Here is a 17935-nt window from a genome sequence, read left to right as displayed (position 1 = left end):
AAAAAAAAAGGGGGGGGGGAATGAGGGAATAGGTTGGGGCATGAGAGGGGGCTCAGTAGAGTCAGGAAAGTGAAAAATTACAAAAAGCAGGAAGGGATTTGTCCATGTGAAACCCATCTGAGTTTGTTAACTGGCACTCTTACCTTCCCACAGAGACAGGGAGATGGGGAGGCGGGAGGCCTACCTTCAGGTATAGGCTGGAACAAACAGAAAATTCTCTTGGTAGCCTTGGGTTTTCTCAGGCAAGCACCTTAAAAGAGTTTAAGTCCTCATAAGAATGCTACCTTAAGCTTTTAGGAACTATATTATTATTTGTTCAAATTTTTATAGGCCAATGTTCAGACTTAGTAAAGAAGAGATTTCAGAGGAACCTGGGTAGAAGAAGATACATTCTTCTTTCTTCTGAACAGTATAAGCCTATTTCTCTTTCAATCACCTCTTTTTTATTAAGGACAAGTTGAACCATATGTTTATACTTGGTAGCAAATGATATTTGCTGGATGGTGTGCATGGTCAGACATTTAATGAGAGCATCTATATGAACACAGAAAGGGGAAAAAGAGATTAATGTTTGGAGCAGATTATAAACCCTGTATTTGAGTCCAGAAGGCATCTGGTTGAGAATATTTTTAGACATTGAGCTCTAAGCATCTTTAGATACTGGAGTGAGGACAGCAGTGGTAATATGATGGATTTCTTGGCTTATAGTTTGAACATTTGTGGTGATGGCATAAATATCAGTGTCACAGTCGTGGTTGGTTGTTTTCTGGAACAGAGCATGGAAAATGCAGGACTTCAAGTGGACTTTTGAATGGCCCATGCATGTAGCAGCAGTTTCAGAACAGAGGTTACCAACACATGATTTGTTGTGGTGGTGAGTTATTTGAAGTTATATCAAGATATTCAGCTTCTGCTTGCTGAACTTTTCCATATCCTGGGAGGAAAGAACAGCTACAAGATCACCTGAGTCACAATAATGATCTTGGCAGTCAGGTTTTAGTTCTCAGTGATGCCAATCCAGGAGGGAGGTAGAAAAGTTGGAAACATTCATTTGGAGAGTATAGCCAGATGTTGAAGGAAACTAGAAGGACTGAGGATTTGATAAATGCTGACAAAATGTGTAAGATGGCAGAATTCTGTTCTATTTACAGGAAGGTAATAAAACCTCAAATAAAATAAATAGGATTAGGATCTTATTATACAAAAGGGTGGTTTATACTTTTTAAATTTAAATGTAAATAAGAAGAAAATGCCTTGATTTGCAATAGCATGGATAATTCTGTAAGATATTAATTCTGTTTGAAATAAGTCAGACACCAAAAGAAAAATACTGTATAATCTTGCTTATATCTTGAATCTAAAAAAGTTGACTCAGGAACAGAGAGTAGATTGGTAGTTGCCAGGCGCTGGGAAGTGGGGAAATTGGGGAAATGTTGGTCAAAGGGTACAAACTTTCACTTATAAGATAAATAATTTCTGGGTAGCTAATGTACATCATGGTGACTATAGTCAGCAATATTGTATTGTATTCTTGAAATTTACTGAGAGAATATATCTTAAATGTTCTCACCACAAAAAAATGTAACTATGAAAAAAACCCATAAGATTTGTCTCCATCACTCATTTTGATCAGATATAATCAAAGTAAGGTTATTCTTGATTACAAAATAATTTTTGCCTCATTAAATTCGGCTTATTTACATAAGTTCATTGAGAAAGTGAGAAAGGTAATTGACTATAGAGGCCTTTTAAATTTATTTTGTGGAACTTTTTATAAGGAAACTCAGATTGGACTTCTAAAGGCCTCTCAGAGCTGGGGAGCCAAGCTAATAATTGTCAATCAGATTTCATCAGCAGTACCTATGGATTTGAGTGAATTCTCTCTGCTTGAGGTCTCCAAAATACCCTAAGTTTCCTGGACCTGCCAGGAAGTAACCTCCCCAACTCATTTGTAAAGATAGGAAGCCTGCATGCCAAGTACCAAGCCATATATCTTGAGCGGGCTTTATAGTCATCGGCTTCATAAAGTCAAACTTAATTCTTTAAAACGGTCTAGTCATGTCTGATTTTGTGCATCATTTTAAAACATTACATTTTAGTCAAAGCCTTGGCAATAAAACCATTGTTTTCAACTGTGTCCTATCACAAGGAGGACAGATTCTTCTTGAATCTATGAAAATAACTGTATCACTATGAAAATAAGAATACTTAATAGTTTCTGATTTTTGGAGGAATCAGGCAGAGACAGCAAATAAATGTTTCAATTTTGTTTACAAAAATATAATTTACTACATTGTTATGTGTCATACATAGCTTAAGAGAAAAGGAAAAAGGGTTTTCTTACACCTAGAACATAGAACTTTAAAGAGTCAGTGATATTTCAAACAAAAACCATAACAAGTATAATTAACTTTTATCAGCTTACCCAGTCTCATGTAATTAATTTTGTTTTACTTGACATTAGGTTAGCAGTTTAATGAACATATTAACTTTTTAATATTAGAGTTTCAGAAATTCTGACTTAGCACATTGTTATGATATCAACTTTATTTAAATAATGATATCCGAAGCCTGTATACCAGCATGCCTGACATAGTTCTTTTCCTTTGGTTTCCAAGACAGTTTCTTTTTGTTGAAGTACTCTAACCTGTAGCTAGTTGATTCAACCAGATGTTAGGAAAGCATCAGAGTAAAACAACACTCTCTGTGAATGACAAAAGACTTGAAGTAGCCATAGTTAAAGATCTGATAAGTGTCCATTTCCAAATAACACAATTGACAAGGAAATTTTACTGTTTTGTGATATAAAATATTGTTTTGTGATATATAATATTTTAAATACTTAAAATTATGATTTATTATATAAGGAAATATCATAGATAGTGAGAGCACTGATAAATTTATAGGAATTTTATACAATTTCAGAAATAATAACTTATGCATACAAATGTAACCTAGGAAAGGTTGTCTCTCTTTTTTGACAATGCTTCCCATGCAACTTGATATATCAAATAAATCTAATTAGTTTAATATCTCTCTTATTATAAGGTGAGAGAACAAATCCTTTGGGTTCTTCCATGGGCCCTATGGGAAATCTCAAAGTCAGTTCAAGGTAAAGAAGATTTTATTTATAATTTTATTTTGGAAAGTCCTCTAAAAATGTCAAAATGTTTGGATATTTAATTAAATGGAATTAGAATAGAATTAAATAGAATAAGTGTGATGTTTAACTTTATGTGTTGATTTGACGGGGCTAAGAAATGCCCAGATAGCTGGTAAAATATTATATTTAAGTATGTCTGGAGGGTGTTGCTTTAAGAGATTAGCATTTGATTAGGTAGTCTGATAAAGATATCTCCCTTCAACAGTGTGGTCAGGCATCATCCAATCCCTTCAGGGCCTGACTAGAATAAAAAGGCCAAGGAAGGGCAACATTTCTTGAGCTGGAGCTTCCATCTTTTCCTGCCTTCAGATCACAACTCTTGATTATCCAGCCTTTGAGCTAGAACTGAATTCAACCACTGGCTTTCTTGGTTCTCCATCTTGCAGATGGAAGATTATGGGACAACTTGGCCTCCATAAACTCCTGAGCTAAACAAGTAATAAATCTCCTGTTATGTAGATCTTTATATATATATACACTTGCTTCTATTTCTGTGGAGAAACTTGACTAATATAGACTTTGGTATGGAGAGTGGTTCTAGAGGAAGAGAATTTTAAGTGTTTTCTAAATTGGTTCTGGGATTCTAGAAGTGGCTCTCTAATTATGATTAGATTTAAAGACACTAATAATTGTTTTCAGTAGTAAAGAGAACATTGATGATTCATGGTCTGAACAGTTTATAGTGATACACAAATATTTGCATTGGATAATCCTAATTAGCCACTTATAGAAACAAGGAACTAAGTAACTATATGACACTTTCAAACACTTTGGAAATTTAAGGAATATGATGACATTGATTTCTCCTAATGTCTTTGGACAAATTAAAGGATAAGCTCAGGGATTCAAATTCTAAACTCAAGCATTGCATATGACTTAAGAGCTTGTCAGTGTGCCCTGTCAGAGAGCTTTATTCCTGGCAAGGATGAAACTGCTGCAAATGAACTGTAATTGGCTGAATTTCAAGACCAGTGGAACTCCCATGCTCAATGGGTGTCTTCTATTAAAGTGAAGGAATTGATTGGGAAAGAATGGAATCATGTAATGTGTCATGAGGGTGTGTGGAAAGACCCTGATGAAGCTAGGGGCATTGAGCCCCTATGTTCTGATGAGTTTCTGTTGCCAGTGTAAGTGGTCTCCCCACCCTCAGTGGCAGCAGCATGCCCATTCCAAGTGGGTAGCAGCATTCCTGTGCACAGAGGAATCAGCCTCTCCACCTCAGACTGAGGGGATTAACCCTGAAATGTCAGAGAAAACCATAACGGTCTTCCCTGAGGCAGTTGCCGCCTATGACTAGACTCAAGTCCCAGCAGGTCCTTAAAGATGAGGATCAAAGCATAACCCTTGAGAAGGTGTGATACACTCCAAAGCAAATCCTTGAGTTTTCTAATTTACACAAGCAGAAAACTATGGAATAAGTGTGGGACTGGTTAACAATGTAGGATAAAGTTGGGTCAGACCAGATTTATTGATTTGGGCCAACTAAGCAGAGATTCTGCATTTATTGTTGCATCTTGGGTCCTTGGAAAGGGCTCTAACAGTTTGCGGGTATAATTGGCTGAAGCGTGGATCAAAAGATGGCCCACTATGAGTGAAATTTAAATGCCAGATCTCTTTTGATTCAATGTAGATAAAAGGATTCAAAGCTTAGGGAGATTGGAATGTTAGAGTGGGTTTTTCGTTTAAGTTCTACTCACCACTCTGGGAGGGTTCAGAAGACATACCTTTCAACAATACATTGAGAAATATATTTGTGTGTAGAATGCTAGCATCCATGATGAGCACCATGATTGTTCTTCTCTGTGGACCAGACCTTGCTTTTGGAACTGCAGACACTCAACTGGAAAATCTAAATGTGATAGGAGTAATCAGATCCAAGGGGCTTTGCCCAACCATTAAACTCTAGGTAGGTATAGTTCCTCTATACAAAGTCAAAAGCAAATACAAAGTTACTCTATAGAAAACAGCAAAGTCAAAGCAGCAATCAGAATAGTCTGGCACAGGCCTATGGTATTGGCTATTTAATCATGGTGTTACATTAAGTATAAGAGATAGCAAACCCACCAAATCTTTACTTGATCTGTCTAAGCAGAAATGGTCTAAGTCAAACAATGGTGTAACTTGAATCACAAAAAATATAAAGTCAATGCTTAACCAATCCCCAAACTTGAACCAGTTTACAGATCCAGAATCCCTTGAATGAAAGGGAGACCAGATCCACCTGAGGAAAGACCCTGACACTACCAAAACTTAAAGAGTATTCTTAAAATCTTACTGCCAGCCTTCCCCAAAGGAACTGATACCCTTTTACCAGGGTAACTGTGTACTGGGGAAAAGCAAATAATTAAACAATTCAGGGACTACAGGTCACTGGCTCTGAACTGACATTGTTACTGGGAGACCCAAAATGTCACTGTGGCACTACACTCAGGGTTGGGGCTTTTGAGAGTCAAGTGACCAATGAAATTTTAGTTCAGGTCTGTCTCACAGTGGGTTCTCAGACCCATCATGTGGTTATTTCCCTAGTTCTAGAATGTATAATTGTAATAGACATACTTAGCAGTAGAGAAAATCACCACATTGGTTCCCGGACCTGAGAAGTTGGGGCTATTATGATGGGAAAGGCTAAATAAAGCCATTAGAACTGCTTATACCTAGGAAAATAGTAAATCAAAAACAATACAACATGCCTAGATAAATTGCAGGGATTTGTGCCACCATGAAGGACTTGAAAGATGCAGGAGTGGTGATCCCCATTCACCTCTTTATTTGGTTGTGCAAAAGACAGATGGAACTTGGAGAATGACAATGGATTATCACAAGCTTAACCTACAGACAACTCCAATTGCAGCTTCTATACCAGATATGGTTTTAACCAGTAAGGCCAAAAATACACCTTCACTGTCCTACCTCATGGATTTATCAACTCTCCATCCTTATATCCCAGGTTAGTTTGTAGAGATCTTGATTGCCTTTCCCTTCCACAAGATATCCCACTGTTCCATTACAATGATAATAATATGCTGGTTAGACAGAGTGAGTGGGAATAGTACTATACTAGACTTGATATACTTTTGAGTGTCAAAGGGTGCAGAACAAATATGACTAAAATTTTGGGGCCTTCTAATTTGATGAAATATTTAGGGGTCAGTGGTGTTGAGCATGTCAGGTATCCCTTTCAAGATGAAGGATAAGTTGTGACATCTGGCCCCTCCCACAACCAAGAGGGAGGCATAGTGCCTAGTGGGCTCCTCTGGATTTTGGAGGCAGCTTAGTCCTCATCTGAGGTTACTACTTTGGCTCAGTTTTCAAGTGAACTGAAAAGCTGCTAGTTTTGTGTGGGGTCCAGGACAAGAGAGGCTCTATAACAGTTCTAGGATGCTGTGCAAGCTGCTCTGTGGCTTGGGCCATATATTCCAGCAGACCTAATAGTTCTGGAAGTTTCATTGGCAGATAGAGATGCTGTTTGGGGCCTTTGGCAGATCCGTAGGTGAATCACAGTGCAGATATTAGGATTTTGGAGGAAGGCTTTGCTATCATCCACAAATAACTACTGCCCTTTTGAGTAACAACTCTTGCAACTCTTGGTCTTTTTTTTTCCCTCAGAGTCAAATCTTTATTTGGCAAACAAAGGTCTTTCTTGATAATGCAGTCACATGAGTGGAGAAACCATGGGCCATCACCAGGCTCCAAAAGCATCTCCAGTTAAAAAATGAGGAACCGAGTCCCCCTCATTTGTTGCTTTAGTATCATGTTGGAGACAGTGCATGGAGGACTGACTATAGGGCTTTGAAGCCCCTCTGAGATGTTCCCTCCTCCTGAGTTACAGAACAGCAGCAGGAACTGGATCCAGAGGCTGGCAAAATTTATACCCATGGTTCACTGGATTGTAGAGAGCTGGGTAGGAAGGAGGGATCCTGGAGGCTAAGGCTCCAAGGGCTATAGTCCTAGATCCTTGCTCCCCAGGAACCTGGGGGCAGGAAGGGATCTGAGCTAAGACTGAGGCCCAGCTTGGCATCACAGGCTGACTCCAATCCCTCTGAAGCCCAAAGGTGGCCCACCTGGGAGGGGCAGACTTTTAGAATAAGCGGTTGTCATTGCCCCTCATAATGGGCTGTGATTTGTTCCAACGTCTTTCATTTGGTTTCAGAGAATGAATAATTAACCACAGGGGCTTCCCTCGTTGTGCAGTGGATAAGAACCTGCCTGCCAATGCAAGGGACACAGATTCAATCCCTGGTCCGGGAAGATTCCACATGCTGTGAAGCAACTAAGCCCATGCTCCACAACTACTGAGCCTGTGCTCTAGAGTCCGTGAGCCACAACTATGGAGCCCACGTGCCACAACTGCTGAAACCCATGTGCCTAGAGCTCATGCTCTGCAACAAGAGATGCCACCGCAATGAGAAGCCCGTGCACCGCAGTGAAGAGTAACCTCCACTTGCCGCAACTAGAGAAAGCCTGCGTGCAGCAATGAAGACCCAACACAGCCAAAAATAAATAAATAAAGTAAAAAAAAAAACCAAAAACTTAACCATGAGCCATCAAGTTACCATGCAGCCTCAGCTGTTCATCATGACCTGGGTGTTATCTGACTCATGAAGTCATAAAGTTGGTCATGCACAGGATTACTGCATTATCAAATGAAAATAATACATACATGATCAGACCTGGGCAGGCACTGAAGGTACAAGTAAGTTACAGGAAGTTGTAGCCCAAATGTTCCTTGTCCCTACTGCTATATAATATCCCCCTCTCTCATCCTTTACCTGTAGCCTTATGGGAAGCTCCATACAATTTATCTATTGACAGAGAAAGGAAAGATGCAGACCTGGTTTACAGATGTTTTGCATGATATGGCGGTACCACCAGAAAGTGGACAGCTGTAGCACTACAGCTTATCTGTGGGACATCTGTGACAGACAGTGGGTAAGGGAAACCCACCCAATGGGCAGAATTTGGGGCAGTGCATGTAGTTATTCACTTTACTGGAAAGAGAAGTGGTCAGACATGTGATTATATGCTGATTCATGGGCTCTGGCCAATGTTTTGGATCAGTGGTCAGGGACTTGAAATGAACATGTTTGGAAAATTGTTGACAATAAAATTTGGGGAAGAAATATATGGACATGTCTCTCACTGGGCCAAAAAAGAGTGGGTCCCATGTGATGCCCACCAAAGTGTAACCTCGCAGAGGAAGATTTCAATAATCAAGTGAACAGGATGACAAGTTTTGTGGATACCAGTTAGCCTGTTTTCCCAGCCAGCCTTGTCATTTCCCAAAGAGCTCGTGAACAAAGAGGGCATGATGGCAGGGATGGAAGTTATGCGTGGGCTTAGAAACATGGAATTCTATTCAGCAAGTCTGAGTGTCAATCTGTCAGCATTGGATAGCAACACTGAGTCTCTCATGTAGGACCACTCTACTGGGTGTTTAGCCAGCTACCTTGGTGGCTGGTTGATTATATTAGTCTACTTCCATCATGGAAGGGGCAGTTTTTTGTCCTTACTGGAATAGACACTTAATCTAGATATGAATTTTCCTTCCCCTCATACAATGTTTCTGCCAAAACAACCATCTGTGTACTTACAGAATGCTTTATCCACTGCCAAGGTATTCTACATAGCATTGCTTCAGGTGAAGAAAATCACTTAAAGCAAAAGAAGTATGAAAATTAGCTTATGCTCATGGGATTCACTGGTCACACTATATTTCCTACACTTTTGAAGCAGCTGGCTTGATGGAATGCTAAGGGCCTTTAAAAGACTCAGGTACAGAGGTAGTTAGGAGGCAATAGTTAGGTGGCACTGCTACTTGCAGTTCTGTAACAAGGTTACAGGAAACTGTATATTTTCTGAATAAACTTCTGATATATGATGCTGTTTCTTTTATATCAAGGATTCATAGTTTCAGGTATCAAGTGGTGAAAATGGGAGTGACACTATTTTTGCTTCCTGTTCCCGTGTTTTTATGCTTTGCTGGTCTAGAGGCCTTAGTTCTAGAGGAAGAAATGCTTCTACCAGGAGATAAAACAACAATTCCCCTGAATGAAGTTTAAGACTGAAACCTGGCCACACAGAACTCCTCATGTCTCTGAATCAACTTGTAAGGCAGGGAGTTTTGATGAAGGTTAGGGTGATTGTGACTACTGTCAGAGAAAATCTGTAGCTGGAAAATAGTTAAAGTGGTAAAACAGATTTATTCAGGACTACTGTAACAGGTTAAAATAGTCCAGTGTTGAACCAGTGTCAATTCTGAATACAGTATGGGCAAGTAGTTATTTATAGCCAAAGATCCTGAGGGAGTCAGTGGATTAATAATTACTAATATAAAACAACTGTTAGAAAATTTTGCCTAAACAGATCTAACAGGATTATTGCTGAAGCCAGCCAGGCTGACCAGAAATCACCTGGAGGATGGTGGAGAATGAGAAACCTAATTAGATACTGAGGGTCAGAAGATATAGAGGATGTGGGACTTCTGCTATATGAATTAGCAGGGTTCTTGCTGAAAGAAGTATATGGATGGAACCATGAGGACGTTCAGGAGCCTGACTAAAGTTTGGTTAAGCAAAGAATCTTTGTCAGTTCCCCCTATTGTAAGAAGGAAAGAAAAACATTCTTCTTTCCTTTGAACAATATAAGTGCATTTCTTGTTTAGTTGCCTTTTGTTCATTTAAGCACCAGCCTAATCATTTGTTGAGACTTGGTAGTAGTGGGTATGCTGTATGGTGCAAGCTGTCAGACATTTAGTAATAGGAGGTTTCTATGGGAAAAAAAAGCACAAAGATTGACATTTAAAACCCAATTTCTGAGTCTAGAGGGCAGCTTGTTGAGATTTCTCGATGTTGAGTTCAAGGATGTTTATTAGGTGGTGGTGTGTACAATAGTATCAATATAATGGATTTCCTTGTTTGCAGTTTGAGTGTGGTGATGATATCAGGTGTCCAGGTGAACTTTCTGAGTGGCCCACACAACAACAAGTGGGAAGTTTTCCTATATATATAAAATCTGTTGTGGTGATATTCTTGACATTTACATCAAGTCATTGAGCTTCAGCTTCAAGGACTTTGAGAAAAGGGAAGTTTTAGTTCTCAATGATTCCAAGTCAGAAAGGAGAAAACATGGAAACATTAATTTGGAGAGCTGTTGTCAGATACTGTAGGAAACTAGATGACTTAAGATTTGTAGAGGACTGGTAAAATGTGCAACATGGAACCCACAAGGGTACATTGTAGATTTCCATTGAAACATAATTTTTCTCTCTATAGTTATCACTATTCAATCAAAGATAATTAAAGTAAGGCTTTTTTTTTTTATTCAAAATAAGTCCAGACTCATTTAACTTAGCGTGATTGCTTACATAAGGGCAGCAAAGATGATGACTAACCACACAGGTCAATTGTGTTTGTTTTTTTGGAACTTTTCATAAGGAATCTCAGACTGGATTTTTCAGTCTCTCAAGGCTAAGAAACCAAGTCAGAAACTTGCCATCAGATTTTTTCATGCAATACCTATAGGTTTATGTGAATTTCTCTCTTTTAGGGATCCAAATATTATCCTGAGATTTCTGATCCTGCCAGGAAGTGACATTTATACTGACTTTTAAGGTAGAGAACCCTATGTGAAAAGTTCAGGCTGTTTTTTGTTTTGTGTGTTTTTCTTTTTTTTCAAGTGGGGTGGTAAGAAGCATTGGCTCCTTAAAGTCAACCTAGCTTCCTTAAAGCTGTATGGTCATGTCTCATTACATGCACTTTATTCTCAAATTTGATCTGCCATTCAAAGCTTTGGTAATATAACCAAAGTTTCAAGTTGGGTCCTTTTATAGGGATAACAGAGTCTTACTGAACTTAGGCAAATAACAATATTGTCATAAAAATAGGAATACTCATTAAGAGTTTTCAAATTCTGGAGGAGTTAGGGAGAAAAAGCAATTGTTTCATGTTTGTTCACAAAGTTCTACTTTACCAAATTTCAGTAAGTTAAATAGCTTAAGAGAAAAAGGTTTTCCTTATACATGGAAAACTTAAAAAAAAAAGCAATGTTTATTCAAAATTATTAAAAAGTATAATCATCCTTATCAGTTCATTAAGTCCCATGTAATTAATTCTTGTTCTAATTGATCTTAGATTAGTAGTTTCTGAATAAAATATCTTCTTTATTATTTCTGGAAGTTCTTACTCAGTCCAGAGTCATGGTCTCAAAGTTATTACAGTTATGCTATCATAAGCATTTATACCCATAGCTGATTGTAAACACTTAGAGGAATTGAAACAAAAAATGTGAATAGCAAATGACTTATAAAGGCCAAGATTAAACTTCTGATGAGAGTTCATGGACAAGAAAATTAATTATTTCTTTAGCATTCAACATTTAAGCATAATAGCTGGACAACAATGGTATTGACAGGTTTCTATGAACTTCATAAAATTTTGAAATACCTGTATTAGTAATATATATCTTCCCACATATATAACATAAAAAGGTTTATCATCACTACTTATTTCTTAATATTTCCTGCTTAACATGCTAAATGAATCTAATTAGTTGAGCATATAAAGACTTAAACATAAGACATGACACCATAAAACTCCTAGAAGAGAACATAGGCAAAACATTTTCTGATATAAATCATACCAATGTTTTCTTAGGTCAGTCTCCTGATGCAATAGAAATAAAAACAAAAATAAACAAATGGAACCTAATCAAACTTACAAGCTTTTGCACAGCAAAGGAAACCATAAACAAAATGAAAAGACAACCCATGGACTGGGAGAAGATATTTGCAAATGATGCAACTGACAATGGCTTAATTTCCAAAATTTATAAACAGGTCATAGAACTCAATGACAAAAAGACAAACCACCCAATACAAAAATGGGCAGAAGACCTAAATAGACATTCCCCCAAAGAAGAAATACAGATGGCCAAGAGGCACAAAAAAAGATGCTCAATGTTGCTAATTATTAGAGAAATGCAAATCAAACCTACAGTGAGGTCCACCTCACATCAGTCAGATTTTCCATCATTAAAGAGTCTAAACACTATAAATGCTGGAGAGGGTGTGGAGAAAAGGGAGCATTTACACACTGTTAGTGGGAATGTAAGTTGGTGCAGCCACTATTGAAAACAGTATGGAGGTACCTCAAAAAAATAAAAATAGAACTACCATATGATCCAGCAATCCCACTCCTGGGCATATACCTGGACAAAGCTATAATTCAAAAAGATACATGCACCCCCATGTTCATAGCAGCACTATTCAAAATAGACAAGACATGGAAACAACCTAAATGTCCATTGACAGATGAATGGATAAAGAAGTAGTGGTACATATATACAATAGAGTACTACTAAGCCATAAAAACGAGTGAAATAATGCCATTTGCAGCAACATGGATGCAACTAGAGATTACCATACTAAGTGAGAAGTAAGTTAGAAAGAGAAAGACAAATACCATATGATATCACTTATATGTGGAATCTAAAATATGTCACAAATGAGCCTTTCTATGAAACAGAAACAGAATCATGGACATAGAGAACAGACTGGTGGTTGACAAGGGAGAGGGGGTTGGAGGCGTGCTGTAGTGGAATGTTGGGGTTAGCAGATGTAAGCTTTTATATATAGAATGGATAAACAAGAAGGTCACACTGTATAGCACTGAGAACTATATTCAATATCCTATAATAAACAATAATGGCAAAATAATATTAGAAAGAATATATATATATGTATAACTGAATCACTTTGCTGTACAGTAATAATTGACACAACATTGTAAATCAACTGTACTTCAATTAAAAATGATTAATTGAGCATATCCCTTTTATAAAGTGAGATACATATCTTTTGATAATTTCCAGAAGTACTCTGGGAAATATAAAAGTTAGTTTGAAATAAAAAGGACTCCATTTAGAATTTGGTTTGGGGAAGTTATCAAAAATGTCAAGTTTGAACACTTGATTAAATAGGATAATGGGTCACTGTGAAACTGTATCCATTTAACCAAAGTGCCATTTCAAAGATTTCAAAGACAAATATAGAAAGTTACAGAACTGTAAAACATTCGGTTCTATTAATATTGAGAGGATAGTTTTCTTATGTAATCATTGACCTGATAAAGACAACATAAAACGAAGGAAATTATTTTTAACTCACAAAGTATTGGTTTCCCAGTCAGAATACTTAATAAGTAAAGGAAAACTTTTTCACAATTTCTTAGTAAGAGGAGAATAATAATATAAAAATCTTTATGTTCTAGCAGAGAGAATCAAATATAGTTTTGCATCAGTGTAGTATTAATTCTAAGGTTAATTAAAAAAATTGTCCCAATCTTAGTCAGATTTGAGCACACACAATAAAATTCCTTTTCCAAGATTTATTTCTCATAATCCTTACACAACTTATTTTTCCTCATGTCCATTCAGTTTTTCTCTTACTTTTATCTTTGTTCTTATCCTGGAACAACCATTCATTCTTTCACTTTAGGAAAAAGTTACTCCTTTTCTCTTTAGAAAAACACATCCTTCATACCTTTTCTTATTAAGAACATGCCTTACTTTCTCTGCATTACATTTTTTTCCTTTACCCTTATTAGTCTTAGTAGTTTCATTTACATGCATTGATTAGGGTTTTTAACCAATATTCTCCTTTTTTATACAGAGAAAACCAGGATGTAAGCAATTATTAACTCCCTGGCAGGTACTATCATTCTGTAGCAGATTTATAAATACACCATTTCATAATTTTCTAGAGGCATATGACTTTTTCACAGTACAATTTCTCATGCTTAAAAATAGACCCAGGTAAAAAGATCAATATAAGGAGAGAATTCTACATTCATCAACATATATCCACCTAATATAGGAGCACACAAGTACATAAAACAAATAATAACAGACATAAAGCAAGAAATTGATGAGAACACAATAATAGTATAAGACATTAACACCCCACTCACATCAGTGGACAGACCTTTTAGACAGAAAATCAAGAAGGCAACAGAGATCCTAAATGATACAATTGAACAGTTAGACTTAATTGATATTTTCAAGACATTACATCCCCCTCCAAAAAAGAAAAAAAAAAAACAGAATACACATTCTTTTCAAGTACACATGGAACATTCTCTAGAATTGACTACATACTAGGGCACAAAACTAGACTCAGCAAATTTAAGCATATAGAAATTATTTCAAGCATCTTCTCTGATGACAACGGCATGAAACTAGAAATCAACCACAGGGAAAGAAATGAGAAAAAATGATTACATGGAGACTGAACAACATGCTACTAAAAAGCAACAGGTCAATGAGGAAATAAAAATGGAAATTAAAAGATACCTTCAGGAGATCAGCTCGGTGCTTTGTGACCACCTAGAGGGGTAGGATAGGGAGGGAGGGAGATGCAAGAGGGAAGAGATATGGGGATATATGTATATGTATAACTGATTCACTTTGTCACAAAGCAGAAACTAGCACACCATTTTAAAGCAATTATACTCCAATAAAGATGTTAAAAAGAAAAATACCTTCAGACAAATGACAACACACAACCAGACAAAATCTATGGGATGCAGCAAAAGCAACTTTTGAGGGAAGTTTATAGCAACACAAGCCTTCCTCAAAAAATTAGAAAAATCTAAAATAAACAAACTAACATATAAGCTAAAAGAATCAGAAAAAGAGGAAAAAATAAAACCTAAAGTCACCAGAAAGAAGGAAATAATAAAGATCAGGGAAGAAATAAATAAAAGAGAGATTTAAAAAAAAAGAAAAAAATCAATGGAATGAAGAACTCATTCTTTGAAAGGGTAAGCAAAACTGACAAATCTCTGGCTAGGCTCACCAGGAACAAAAGAGAGAGAAACCAAATAAATAAAATAAGAAATGAAAAAGGAGAACTCTCAAATGACACTGCAGAAATGCAAAAAACCATAAGAGAATATTCTGAACAATTATATGTCAACAAATTTGACAACCTAGAAGAAATGAAAAACTTTCTGGAAACATACAGCCCACCAAAATTGAATCAAGAAGAAATAAATAATTTGAACAGACTTATCAGTAGAAGTGAAATAGAATCTGTAATTTAAAAAAACTCCCTACAAACAAAAGTCCAGGACCAGATGGCTTCACTGGGGAGTTCTACCAAACATACAAAGAAGAACTTATACCAATACTTCTCAAACTCTTCCAAGAGACTGAAGAGGAAGGAACACTCCCAAAACATTCTATTAAGCTACCATCACTCTGATACCAAAATCAGACAAAGGCATTAACAACAATAACAACATTACAGGCCAGTACCTTTGATGATTATAGACGCAAAAATTCTCAAAAAATATTAGCAAACCTAATCCAAGAGCACATAAAAAAGATCACGTACCATGACCAAGTTGGATTCATCCCAGGGTCACAGAGATGGTCCAACACAGGCAAATCAATCAATGTGATACACCACATCAGCAACAGAAAAGTAAAAAAACCACATGATCATCTCAATAGATACAGAAAAAGCATTTGACAAAATTCAACATTCATTCATGATAAAAACTCTTACCAAAGTGGGTGTAGAAGGAACATATTTCAACATAATAAAAGCTACTTATGACAAACCCACAGCTAATGTAATACTCAACAGTGAAAAGCTGAAAGCCTTCCTGCTAAAATCTGGAACAAGACAAGGATGACCACTCTCATCACTTCCATTCAACATAGTATTGGAAGTCATAGCCACAGCAGTCAGACAAGAAAAAGAAGTAAAAGTTATCCAAATTGGAAAAGAAGAGAGAAAATTGTCACCATATGTAGATGACATGATACTATATATAGAAAACCCTAAGGACTCCATACAAAAATGATTAGATCTAATAAATAAATTCAGCAAAGTAGAAGGATAAAAGATTAACATTCAGAAATCAGTTGCATTTCTTTACACTAACAATGAAATATCAGAAAAGGAGTGAAAAAAAAAACCAATATCTTCTAAAATCGCACCAAAAACCCCCCAAAAAACCTAGGAATAAACCTGACCAAGGAGGTGAAAGATTTATATGCTGAGAACTACAAGACATTAATACAGGAAATTAAAGAGGATTCAAAGAAATGGAAAGATATCTCATGCTCTTGGACTGGAAGAATTGATATTGTTAAATTGGCAATACTACCCAAAGCAATCCACAGATTTAATGTGATCCCTATCAAATTACCCATGACACTTTCTACAGAAGTAGAACAAATAATCCAAAAAAAATATATGGAACCATAAAAGACTCAGGATTGCCAAAACAATCCTGAGGGGGTGGGGGGGAAGAAGTCCGGAGACATAACTCTCCCAGACTTCAGACAATACTACAAGATACAGTAATCAAAACAGTGTGATATTGGTACAAAAACAAACAAATGGATCAATGGAACAGAATGGAGAGCCCTGAAATAAACTCACACACCTATGTGTGTGCCTCTTTGACAAAGGAGGCAAGAATATAAAATGGGAAAAAGACAGTCTCTTCAGCAAGTGATGCTGGGAAAGTTGGACAGCTGCATGTAAATCAATGAAGTTAGAACACACCCTCACACCATGCAACAAAATAAACTCAGAATGGTTTAAAGACTGAAACATAAGACATGACACCATAAAAATCCTAGAGTAGAGCATAGGAAAAACATTCTCTGACAAGAAACATGCCAATGTTTTCTTAGGTTAGTCTCCCAAGGCAATAGGAATAAAAACAAAAATAAACAAATGGGACCTAATCAAACTTACAAGCTTTTGCATAGAAAAGGAAACCATTTTTTAAAAAAGACAACCTACAGAATAGGAGAAAATATTTGCAAATGATGTGACTAACAAGGACTTAATTTCCAAAATACACAAACAGCTGATACAACTCAACAACAACAAAACAAAAAATCCAATCAAAAAATGGGCTGAAAACCTTAATAGACATTTCTCCAAAGAAGACATACAGATGGCCAGTAAGCACATGAAAAGATGGTCAACATCACTAAGGCAAATCAAACCTACAATGAGGTACCACCTCACAACAGTCAGAATGGCCATCATTAAAAAGTTTACACACTATAAATCCTGGAGAGGGTGTGGAGAAAATGGAACCCTCACACACTGTTAGTAGGAATGTAAATTGGTGCAGCCACTATGGAAAACAGTATGGGGGTTCCTCAGAAAACTAAGAGTAGAACTACCATATGATCCAGCAATCCCACTCCTGAGCATATACCTGGACAAAACTATAATTCACAAAGATACGTGCACTACTATGTTCATAGCACCACTATTCACAATAGCCAAGACATGGAGACAACCTAAATGTCCATTGACAGATGAATAAATAAAGAAGTAGTGGTACATATATACAATGGAATACTACTCAGCCATAAAAAAGAACAAAATAATGCCATTTGTAGCAACATGGATGAAACTAGAGATTATCATACTAAGTGAAGTAAATCAGAAAGAGAAAGACAATACCATATGATATCACTTATATGTGGAATCTAAAATATGTCACAAATGAACCTATCTACAAATCAGAAACAGAAATCATAGGCATAGAGAACAGACTTGTGGTTGCCAAATTGGAGGGTGGGAGGTAGAGGGATGAGCTGGGAGTTTGGGGTTACTATATGCAAACCATTATATTTAAAATGGATAAACAACAAGGTCCTACTGTATAGCATAGGGAATTATATCCAATCTCCTGGGATAAACTATAATTGAAAAGAATTTTAAAAATAATGTATGTG

This window comes from Hyperoodon ampullatus (genome assembly GCF_949752795.1).
Source record: "Hyperoodon ampullatus genome assembly, chromosome: 3".
Taxonomy (NCBI): Eukaryota; Metazoa; Chordata; class Mammalia; order Artiodactyla; family Ziphiidae; genus Hyperoodon; species Hyperoodon ampullatus.
This window is presented reverse-complemented; position numbering follows the sequence as displayed.